The sequence below is a fragment of the Dipodomys spectabilis genome, unplaced genomic scaffold (genome assembly GCF_019054845.1).
Source record: "Dipodomys spectabilis isolate Male_0828 unplaced genomic scaffold, ASM1905484v1 ptg000255l, whole genome shotgun sequence".
NCBI classification, from domain to species: Eukaryota; Metazoa; Chordata; class Mammalia; order Rodentia; family Heteromyidae; genus Dipodomys; species Dipodomys spectabilis.
Window position 1 is genome coordinate 853,467 of NW_024870932.1, and position 12,337 is coordinate 865,803.

The 12,337-nt window shown below is 40.1% G+C and overlaps 1 pseudogene; it reads left to right on the forward strand.

Moving 5' to 3' along the window:
- The window catches only part of LOC122124944, a 168,735-nt pseudogene that overhangs the window by 7,010 nt on the left and 149,388 nt on the right, over positions 1-12,337 (forward strand).

Sequence of the window (12,337 nt, forward strand, 5' to 3'; positions counted from 1 at the left end):
TCCTCCTCCTCCTCCTCCTCCTCCTCCTCCTCCTCCTCCTCCTCCTACTCCTTCTTCTTTTTAATCGTGACAATCTTAAATCTTCACAGTGTCATTCCAATGGTTTGCATTCGAAGTAAACTACCTAGTCCTAGAGTTCGAATGCAGGACTGCCACACACAAATGGAGGGTGATCCTGACAAACTAGTTTCTATTTATGTGAATGCTATCAAAGTAATAATTAAATTTGCAGTTATTTCATGATTCTATTTTAGAACACAAAAATTATTGGATTTATATCTTCCATTTTCGCACCATGCTATGAATCCCCTAACGGAATGATATTGACTAATTTTTAATTAATGTTTTTATAAGTATTCAATCATGGTACTTCATTCAATGGAGACGTAACTTAATAACTAATAATTGGTAACTATATATATAATTAATTATATCCTCACATTCTTTCTCTCTCTCTCTCTCTACACACACACACACACACACACACACATACAGCAATCTACCTATCTATCAATGTATATATTGGGCATTACTCTGGCTTGATCACAGGTCCTCAGAACTTCCTGGCAGCTGAGTTTGCCTGAGGCTGGTGTGCTAAGACTGTAACTCCATTTATGAATTGGCCATTGTAGGCTGTGAGTTGAAATCGCATCATGGCCAAAAGTTTATTCATGATTAAGGAGCCAATTTTGACACGTTTTTTTCCTGAAAAAAAGTCTTGGGTCTCATTATAATGTATAATTCATATGCAAATACATCCTATGTGATAGGATGTAATAAATGAAATGTTATATGGGTAATAATACTAAATAAATAAGGGTAATAAACGTCATATTCACTAAACACATGTATGTGAATAGATATCATATATGAATATTCTTTCCAGTGCTGGGGCTTCAGTTCAGGCCCTGGGAACTGGTCTGAATTTCTTGTCTTCAAGGAAGGTGAGCGTCCCCTTCACCCACAGTGCCACAGAGTGACCCAGACCCTGAATTCAAATCCCAGGCCTGCCCGAAAAATGGTGCAAATTCCAAGCCAGTGACTTATTTTATTAAGTTTTGACCCAGCACGGACCTTGAACTCAAGTCTCAGCATTTTTGACACAGATCCTGAAATCTAGAACCCGAGTTCAAATATCAGAGTTGGCAAAAAAATAAATAAATAAAAAAGAGAAGGATAAAATTAAGTTCAAGAAGGTGGTTTTACATTTTTTTCCCTTTGCATTGTGACCATACTGGGTCTAAATGACAAGGCCCAGAAAGGGTACATGACCTTGCATGCTGATGTTTGGCTGGCTATTAGGGAAGCCATAGACAAAACCTCAACTAAGGCCTGGAGGTTGAATCCCAGGACTGCCACTAATGATTGGCGGGAGATTCTAAGAAATGCATTCCAATATACATCCATACAAATGTTATAAAAGTAACAATTAAATCAGTAGTTAGTGTATGAGTATACTATAAAATTATACACAAAAATTATACTACATTGACTAATTTTCAATTAATACTTTATTATGTATTCAACCATGATACTTAAAAATGGAAGGAATAACTTAATTTACAATAATTGGTAGTAATATAATATATGTAATTTCATAATATACAGACATCTTTCTCTTGATATATATATATATATATATATATATATATATATATGCCAATGTACACATTTATCTTTTTATATACTTGTCACTCCTGGGGCTCAGAGGTATAGTGATGGTTAGTATATACAAAGCCCTGGATTCAATTCCTCATTACCACATGCACATAAAAATCTGGACGTTGTGCTGTTGCTCAAGCAGTTGAGCACAAGCTTTGAGCATAAAACTTAGGGACTGTGTCTAGACACTTACTCAAGACCCAGGATGGGCACGAAAAAAAAGATTGAATGTTGTGACTGCAACTCTATAAAGATAAGACTTCAAATACCTCATCACAGAGCAAGCCGGGTGTCTGGTGCTGACAGCTGCCATCTAACCTGACTTAGCCAGAGGTATACCACTACAACCAAGCTCCAATCCTTGTACAATCCTTGTACAAGAGAAACTAGGTACAGTGCTCATGTCCTGAGTTCAAGCTCCAGGACTAGTGTATGCACACACACACACACACACACACACACACACACACACACACTCACTCACACACACACACACACACACAGAAAGCAGAAGTGAATCTGTGACACAAAATGATAAACATTATACTTCTGCCCTGAGCACCCAGGCCCTGTGTTCAATGCCAAAACCGAGCCACCCAAGGCCTAGCTACGAGAGGTCAAAGGTTTCAAAACGTGATGAGCTTCACCAGACGTAGATTACAGGAAATTTGTGATATCCAACACATGCTTGGATTTCACAAGCTTCCAGAAACCTAGGAGAGGCATCATAGGCCCATCATCACCCTCAATGAAACATTTCATTAGGTTCAGTGCCCTAGTTGTCTGCCAGAAGGACTACTGAATTATATTGAGCACTGTATCTGAACACCGGAATATAGTCTCACAAAGGCAAGGTAAGTGCATAGTACTTGGACTGCCATGGGACATGGCACAAATGAAGGTTTCCTGTCAAAGCAGAGCACTGGGAAGAGAGATAGCTTGGGGTACAGAGAGGACTTTTTCTCCTGATCTTCAGAGCCTGCCCACACTCCTACACACTAATTGGCCCAGATGGAGTTGTTTGTTACACAGCTATGCAGGAGTGAGGGCTTTTGTCTGCCTGTACAGACAATGAGAGAGACTTCTTCCAGCAGGCCTAGGATGCAGAGAAACCCTCAGGCCACACTGGAAGCAGTGAGGGGAACCCTGGAACACGCAATGTCATAAAAGCAGTCTCTGTGTTATGAACTCATTGTATTGAATACAAATTTCCTAGGTTGGTGCCATTCATCATAGCTACTCTGGAGCTTCACCTATAGGAATATATGCATACATACACAAAGACATGGAGGTACAGGTTCTTTATGAGGGGGCAGGTCCTGGGTTTGAACCATGAGCCTGGGCGTTTTCCCTGAGCCCCTTTCTGTCAAGGCCAGTGTATTAAGCTTGAGTCAAAGCCCCACTTCTGGAGTTTTCTGTGATCTCTTAGAAATAACAGTGTCAAGGTCTTTTTTACCCTGGCTGGATTTAAATTCAGATTCTCTACATCTCAGCCTCCTGAGGATCTGGAATTGCAGTCAGCAGTCACTGGCACTTTCTTTTCTTCTCCATTTTTTAATCTGGAAAATCTGACTTCTTAATGGGTCATTCCAATGGTTTGAACTTACAAGAGACTACTCAATGTTCTTTATAGCTGCCTTCTCTGAGAAGGATTTTCTCTCCTCATCTTCCACTCTTGTCACAGGTTTGACGCCAAAAGTGAGAAATGAGTGTCACAGGAGCAAATGTCCACAGGACATTCCAGTTCTGTCACTTAATATTGAGCTGCAGTGAATTTACTGTCTCAGGATGAGAAGACTGAAAGCTGAAGCAATCCTCATACTGTCTGCATTGCTCGTTTTGCCTTTAAAGTGATCTAATAATTATGAGTGTTTTGTATCTCCAACCTTAATTATCTAGAACAAACTAGAAACATCTTCATGTTTCTGTTTTCTCTAGTACCTCTCGACATTTAGACTAAAGGTTTGGGTGGAGTGACTCCTAGGGGAATCCCTGAGGAAAGCTACTTGAAGCCTCCTCAGGAGATCACCATTCAAAGCCAGTCCTAGCAGGAATTTCTGTGAGATTCTTGTCTCCAATAAACCACTAGAAAACCAGAAGTGGAGCAGCGGCTTAGAGGGTAGAGCTCCAGTTTTGAGAGAGAAAGTCGAGCAGGTGATACAGGCCAGACCAGGCAGAAAAACCTGGGAGATGCTTATTTTATAGGCGTGTGTCCTTATATGATGCACATTGAAGCTCTCAGCAGCCTTAATATACATTTTATTATGAGGCCAGTGCAGGAACAGTAACAAATCATCCAGGGGAAAAGAAGATCATAGTGTATAGAAATAACTAGTATTCAGAAATTTACACTTGAGGACACAAACTGTATCATACTTATGTAAAAACTACGATTAAGAAAAATAGATGAGGGGGCTGGGAATGTAGATTAGTGAAAGAGTGCTTGCCTAGCATGCAAGAAGTCCTGGATTCTATTCTTCAGTAGCACATAGACAGAAAAAGCCAGAATTGGTGCTGTGGCTCAAGTAGTACAGTGCTAGGGAAAGTGCCTAAGCTTGGAGTTCAACCCAAGAAATGTCAGAGATAGCTAGGTAGGTAGTTAGGTAGGTAGGTAGGTTGGTAGGTAGATAGATAGATAGATCGATAGATAGATAGATAGATAGATAGATAGATAGATAGATAGATAGATAGATAGATAGATAGATAGATAGATAGATAGATAGATAGATAGATAGATAGATAGATAGATAGATAGATAGATAGATAGATAGATAGATAGATAGATAGATAGATAGAAAAATGATACATGAATCTGATCTTGGATGTCAGGAAGAAAGAAGGGAACAATTCCCAGTCATGAGGCCTTCTTTATTGTGCCAGGCCACCAGCATTACCTTCACACAGCCACAAAGTAGGAAGACTGTTTCTTTCCCACTTCTCAGGCAGCAAAGGGCCCCAGAGCCAAGAAGGCAAAGCCAGGTTCTAACTCAGGTTCTTGGAAACAGAAAAGAAACGGCCCTACCTCATATTGGACTGGGGATTTGCATTAATGATGTGGAGAATGAAGGAAGGAGAAAGGACTGGCAGAGGTAGAAGAAGGGCCTTCAAACCTGACAGATGGAGAGTCAAAAACCCACTCCATAAGACCAGAGAGCAAGGTTTTTCTAGTCTCTTCCTCCCCTCTCCCCCACTAAACTGACTCTCTATTGGTAACCTAAAGATAGCCTGAGGGTCCCTTCACCTGAGGGGTGAGGGAGGAAGGTTAGTCATTATTTGAAGAGGCTGAGAAAAGCCTGACCCTGGTGTAACTCTAACAAATGTTTCAGGTTTCCCCCGTTGGAGACTGTGCCTGGAATGAATGAGGTGGTTTTGCAGCTCATTTCCCTGTTGAGTGTGTACATTCTGCCTCTTAATCCTACAGGCCTAGGTCTCTGTACCTAGCCTGGCTTTTGAACCTGTTTTCTGTCCTTCAAATATAGTGTTACTCTGGAGTTCTTTTGGCTAGCTGGACTAAGGATTGAATCCTCAGAACTTCATTTGAATCTTTGATAGGTCAGTAATGTTTCTTTCCTTCTATAGCTTGAGAACTCTAAGAACATTTAGAGTGAAAGTAACTTCTCATCACCAAGGGAAACACACGAAGCTGTTGAACATCTGACCTTTCAGAAGTGGAAGTCAGAGTGTCATAGACTTTCCTGCCCTTGTTGGCTACACCCTGTGACACTCAGACCTCAGGCCCCTGAGCTAGGGTGATGAGTGTGAGCTACTGGTGCTCTGCTAGGTTCAGAACTGTAATGACATTGATAATACAAGTCAACTGCTTATCTCAAAGGGCTTGGGGAGCATATTAAGCCTTTCAACATTGGACCTTTCAGACCCCTTTAGCACACAAGGTTATAATGCTAGAGACTGTGAAGCTGGGCAAATGGATGTGCTATACTTGAGCCTTAAGCTCTGACTCCAATTCTGGTGTACATCAACGTTAGAATGTTCTACTAATTAGCAAATAGGAAAAGCACTTTGATTAATCCTTACTTGTTTCCAGTTGTGTGTCTTATATCAAGCCTGGGCCCTGTCCATGAGCAATTCAGCTCAAAGCTAACACTCTACCACTTGAATCACAGCGCCACATGGGGTATTTTTTTGGTGGTATCTTGAACGTAAGTGTCTAACAGGCTTTCTTTGCCTAGGCTGTCTTTGAACTATGGTCTTCAAATCTCAGCATCCAGAGAAGCTGGGGTTGCAGGTGTGAGCCACCGCCATCTGGCCTATTGTTTTTGAGAGTCCTGGGGCTTCTTTTTTTCAAGGCTAGCACTCTATCATTTGAGCCACTCCATTGCTTCTAGCTTTTTCTGAGTATGTGGCACTGAAGATTCAAACCCTGGTATTCATGCATGTTGAGCGAGCTATTTCCACTAAGCCACATTTATAGGTTTACAATCTTATCCCACAACTTGCCTGTACTGAAGAAAAGGCTTCTAAGTATATATCATTAAAGAAATCCCTATAAGAAGGTGTTCAAAGATAAAAACACAAAGCTCATCCTTGAGAGATACTCTAAACATGTGAAGACTATGACAAATGCCTCCATTTAATTATGTATCATGTATCAACACAAAAAGTTTTAATGAAGAATGAGTCAATGTCCTAAATTATTGTGTATAATTTTATAATAGATGTGCAAAATGTAATAAGTATTATGTGTATAATAATATTAAATAATATAAACAATAAATGAATGAATAAAATAAAAATAAAATAAATACAAAATCAATAATAAAAATCATAATATGTAATAAGCATACATATGTAAGTATATATCCTATATTACACATGTATAGAGATATCTTTTCCTTTGCAGGGTCTTCATTCAGGCCGTGGGAACTCTAGCCTGAATTTCTTTTCCTCAAGGACAGTGAGCTTCACCTTCACCCATGGTGCAAATGAGTTACCTAGATGGTGAGATCTAATCCCCAAAATGGTAGAAATATTGGTCCAGTTCCAAGACAGTGACTTAATTTTTTAATGGAAGCAGTTATGTTTATTCAGTTACATAGTGAGCATTAAAAAAAGCCGTGTAGAATTTTGTACAGCTATTCAGACATCCTTCCCTTACTCCAAAAGTGCTTCTCTGAACACTACATTGTTTCTTTTCTGTATGTTTTTATTGTAAAAATGTTGTACAGAGGGGTAACAGTTACATGAGCAAGGTCATGAGTATATTTCCTATTGAGCATTGTTGCCTGCTCCTTTGTTCCCCCCTACCATCCCTTCCCTCCCATCTCCACACCTACTCCCCCTGCCAAGCTCAGTGACTTAACTTTTTAGTTGTGGCTTGACACGGAGTTTGAACTCAAGTAGTGGCAAATCTGCACTTTCCTCATATTGCTACAGACTTACCAAAATCCTGAGTTCAAATCCCAGGCTAGGAAAGAAAACTGAGAGAAATTCCAAACCAGGGAGCTTTATTTTTTTTCAATTTAGTTAAATAATTAATTATTTTTTTTCTTTTTATGGCCAAACATGGGGCTTGAACTCAAGTCGTGGCAACTCTGCCTCAACTTCCAACACTCTAGGCTGGGTGCTGCCTCAGAACCCGTACCCAATCCTGGAATCGTAGACCCAGAGGGCTTGTAGGAAAAAAAGTGGGATAGCACGCAAAGTGGCGAGCTGCAGAGGGCTGGGGGTTTTACATTTATTTCTTTGCACGGTGACCATCCTGAGTCTGAATGAGACAGACGGTTGCAAAGTGGACGTGACCTGCCATATCTGAAGGCTGGCCTGCTATCAGGGAACCCATAGGCCAACCTGTCAACAAGTGTGACACCTGTTTTCCTTTCCTGCGAGAGTCCTGGGTGTCAGGCATGATTGAGAATACATCTACAAATCTAGATGCTATGTTATAGGATGTAAACAATATAATACATAGTTAGGTATCATCACAGTCAATAAAATAAATGGTAAATAAATGAATAAAACAAAAAATATAATGAATAACCACCACAAACATAATATAGGCTGAACGTCTGTATGGAAGTTCAATCCTATCTTTAAAATGTATATAAGTAGTACGTTTTCCAGGGCTGAGATTCACGCCTAGGGAACAGGCCTGACTTTCTGGTCTTCAAGCATGGTGAGCTTCCCCTTCCTCAAAAGTGCAACAGAGTTATCTAGACCCCGTGTTCAAATTCCAGGCCTTGCAGACAAAAATATACCACACATTCTAAGCCAGGGAGCTTCATTAGCATTTTTAATATGTTTTTAAGTTCATTTCACCTTTATTTGATACATTTTGATTTTATAACATGAGTTTTTCAGGAACGGTTTTTAAACCTTTACATTTCAGCATAGCACATTGGTGTTTCTATTTTGACCATCTGCCACGAAGAGTGAGAATGAAAATAAGGATATCATTTCTCCCTAGATGGTCGGGACAGTTGGATTTATTTCTATTTAGTGTTATTTCTATAATTATAAACTCTCTGCATTTGTGTCATGTTAGTTTTCCTCTGCGCCTAACACGAAATACACTAGGGGATTCCTGATAGCACAAAAGGTTGGGTTTCTGAATAAAAATTCATTTCTGTGAGGCCATAGGTAATTTTAAGCATTTTGGGAATAAACTGGATTGTAAAATGAAAAACAAAAACATTGGGACTGGGATGTAGCTCAGTAGTGGAGTATTTGCCTAAAGAGCATAAGACTCTGGCAGAAAAGTTTCCTAAAGCTTAGAATGTTAGAATTTTATGATATGTATGAACAAACTTTCTGTTTTTTGGTCGTGGGCCTGAACTCAGGGTTATCCCTGTATTCTTCAGCTCAATGCGAGCAATCTACTGCTTGAGTCACAGTGCTACTTCCAGTTTTCTAGTGGTTTATTGGAGATAAGAGTCTCACGAACTTTCCTGTCCAGGTAGGCTTTGAACTGCCATCCTCAGATCTCAGCCTCCTGAGTAGCTAAGATTATAGGCATGAGCCACCTGTGCCAGGCACGTGAACAAACTTCTTAAAGATGGATTCTGAGAAAAGAAACTTGGAATACAATTTTAGTATAAATAAATTATGATGCCATGGTTAAGGCACTAATTCAGAAGTATTTATTCATTTGCTGGTTTCTTAGTTTATATAAAGGTATATTATATATATGCATTATTAATATATATACATATATATTATTAAAAACATAGATTTGAAGTGTACCTAAGAGCATATGTGCTCATGTAAAGTTATACAACTGCACAAGCTTCATTATTTTTTTTTTTCCAGGTTGGTTGGTACCATAAATTAGGTGGGATTTTTGTATTGCTGTTTTGTTCTCTGTTTTTGGAAGATTTCTCTCCCTTTTGTCCTTCTGCCCCACCGTCCCTGCACTTGAACTCAGCTTGCTCTTTCTTGGCTTGGTTGTTCATAGCTCATTTTCTACCACTTCAACCCATACCTGTAGCTGGGATTTTTCCAGTTAATTGGAGATGATTTCTCTCAGGCGTTTTTGCCTTCATTGGCTTTGAAATTTCATCTTCCAGTTCTCAGCCTCCTGAGTAGCTAGGATTACAGATGTGAGCCATTGGTGTGCCTAGGGATAAATTAGACTTTGGTTGGTGTATTCTTTCTGTTTTTCTAAGCAGGGGATCATCTACTATAGAATTTCTGTGAATGTCCTGGGTCTGAAGTAAGTTATAATATACATATGCAAATCTGTATTGTTCTCATAAGATGTAATGAATTTAATACGTGTTATAAGTGTAGTAATAGTCAATAAATATAATGAATGAATAATACAAAAATAAATACCCTCAAAGCAAAATGCAGTAAACGTAAGTATGTAGATATTCATCATTTTTTCAAATGTGGATGAATATTAATTAACAGGGCTGGGGATTGAATTCAGGCCTAGGGAACAGGCCTGAATTGCTTGTATTCAAAGAGGTGAGTTTCTCCATCCTCCACAATGCATTGGAGTTTCCCAGACTCCAAGTTCAAATCCCAGGCCTGAAAGAAAAAAAATGAGCACGAATTCCAAGCCAGGGCACTCCATTAGTATTTTTAATATTTTTAAAATTTTAAAATTTATTTTATTTTATTTTTATATATTTAATTTCAATTTTATTTATTTGTCTGTTTATTTATTTATTTATTTATGTTGTCAAGCACGGGGCTTGAACTCAGGTTGTAGCAACTCTGCCTCAGCCTCCATCATCCTAAGCTGGGATGGTGCAGCTTTTGGGCCCACAGCCATTCCTGGGATCCTAGGCCTCAGGAGCTGACAGTAAAACAAATTGAAAACGGCAACAATAAATTGCCGCAAACTGAAGTCTGTCGACAGTTTCTTGGTTTTCCTTCCTTGCATGGTGACCATCCCGAATCCAAATGACATGGCTGCAACCTGTAGGTCAGCAGACATTGCTGAAGGCTGGCAGGCTGGCAGTGAAGCCATAGGCCAATCTGGACACCTAGGCCCTGAGTTTGAATCCTGGTCATGCCACTTACAAAGGGCTGGAGAGCCCAGGAAACTATTGCCTGTCCATAGGAACACCAGAGGAATGTGTTCAATATCATAGTTGGATGAGTAGTTTGTCAATCAGTCTAACATAAAATTAAACCCAGTATTCAAAAGCTGTGGATTGATTATCATTGATAGTTTATTATGCATTAAAACAATGCATGTGTGTGTGTGTGTGTGGTATGTTTTGTCAGTAGTGGGGCCTGAATTCTGGGCCTGGGCACTCTCTCTCAGCTTTTCAGCTCAGGGCTAGTGCTGTAACATTTGAGACACAGCACCATTCCCGGCTTTTTCTGATCATGTTGTGCTGGGGAATCAAACCCGGGGCTCATGCATGCAAGACAAGCACTCTCCCAGTGAGCCACCTTCCCAGCCCCTAAAAGAATACTATTGATTAAATAGTTCTCACTACATACCTGTGAATCACTAGGAAGGTAGTATATGTCATTGAGTACAAGAAAGACATCACTTGCAGTATCTACATTTCTAAATACATATTTATTTGTATACTACCGTCTGCATAGAAAGGTTTTGCTATTTTGGCCAAACCTGTGTCTCCATCCCAGGTCCTGGGATCCACCTGGCATCTGAATGTGCTAGAGGCTGTCGTGCTGACACTCACCCATTCATGAGTTGGGCCTTCTAGGCCCTCAATTCAGGCCCCAGCATTGCCAAAAATGTCTTCTTGGAGTAAGAATCCAAGTGTGATACCTGTTTTCCTTTTCTGTGCCAGTGCTGGGTGTCAGGTATGATGTATATAATATGTCTCCAAAGCTACATGCTATGGAATAGATTTGAATGAATGTAATAAATGTTATAGGAGTACTCACAGTCAGTCCATAAATAAATGGTAAATAAACAAATAAATAATAAAATATCATGAATCATTCCAAAAAACAGGATATAAACTGAATATATGGATGTAAGTATAAATCATATAATAAACATATCTATATATGTTATGTTCTCCGGGCTGGGGCTTGAATTCAGACCTAGTTAACAGGTTTGAATTGCTTGTCTTCAAGGAAGGAGGGCTTCCCTTTCCTCACCCCCTCCCCCCCGCAATGCATCAGACTTACCCAGATCCCAAGGTGACATCCCTGGCCTGGCAGACAACAAAATGTCATAAAAGCCAAGAGAGGGAGCTTCAGTAGTATTGTTAATTAATTAATTTATTGCTAAGCACGGGGCTTGAATTCAGGTGGTGGCAACTCTGCCTCAGTTTCCATCACCCTAGGCTGTGATGGTGCAGCCTCTGGACCCACAGCCATCCTGGGTCCTAGGCCTTGGGGGCTGACAGGAAAACAAAATGAAAACACCACCCAAAAAAGCCGCAAACCACAGAAGGTCAGCAGTTTCTGTTTTTGTTCCTTGCACGGTGACCATCCTGGGTCTGAATGACATGGCTGCAACCTGTAGGTCACCTGGCATTGCTGAAGTCTGGCGGGCTGTCAGTGAAGCCATAGACCAACCTAGACACTAGGACCTGAGTTCTAATCCCGATCATATCACTTAAAAGGGACTGGAGAGCCTAAGAAACTATTTCCTGTCCATAGGAACACCAGAGAAATGTGATTAATGCCATGGTTGGATGAGTCTAGCATAAAATTAGACCCAGTAATCCAGGACACAGATTGATTTTAATTCATAGTTTATTATGCATTAAAAGAATGCTATTGGGGGCTGGGAAGGTGGATTAGTGGTAGAGTGCTAGCCTTGAGCTGAAGAGCTGAGGGACAGCGCCCAGGCCCAGAGTTTAGGCCCCACGTCCAGACCCAAAGGAAAAAAAAGAATACTATTGATTAAATGGAATCCTCACTGAATACATGAGAATTAGTAGGAACGTAGTATATGTCATTGAATACTAAATAGACAGCTCTGGCAGTACCTAAATACCTAAATTTATATTTATTTATATACCACCATCAGCATAGAAAGTTACTGCTATTTTGTCCAAACCTGGGGCTTGATCCTAGGTTCTGGGATCCACTTGTCAACTGAATGGGCTAGAGGCTGCGGTGCTGACACTCACCCATTCATGGATTGGGCCTCTCAGGCCTTCAGATCAGGTCCCATCATTGTCAAAAATTTCTTCCTGGTGTAAGATTTCAAGTGTTACACCTGTTTTCCTTTTCTGTGCAAGTTCATAATATGTCTGCAAAGTTACATGCAATG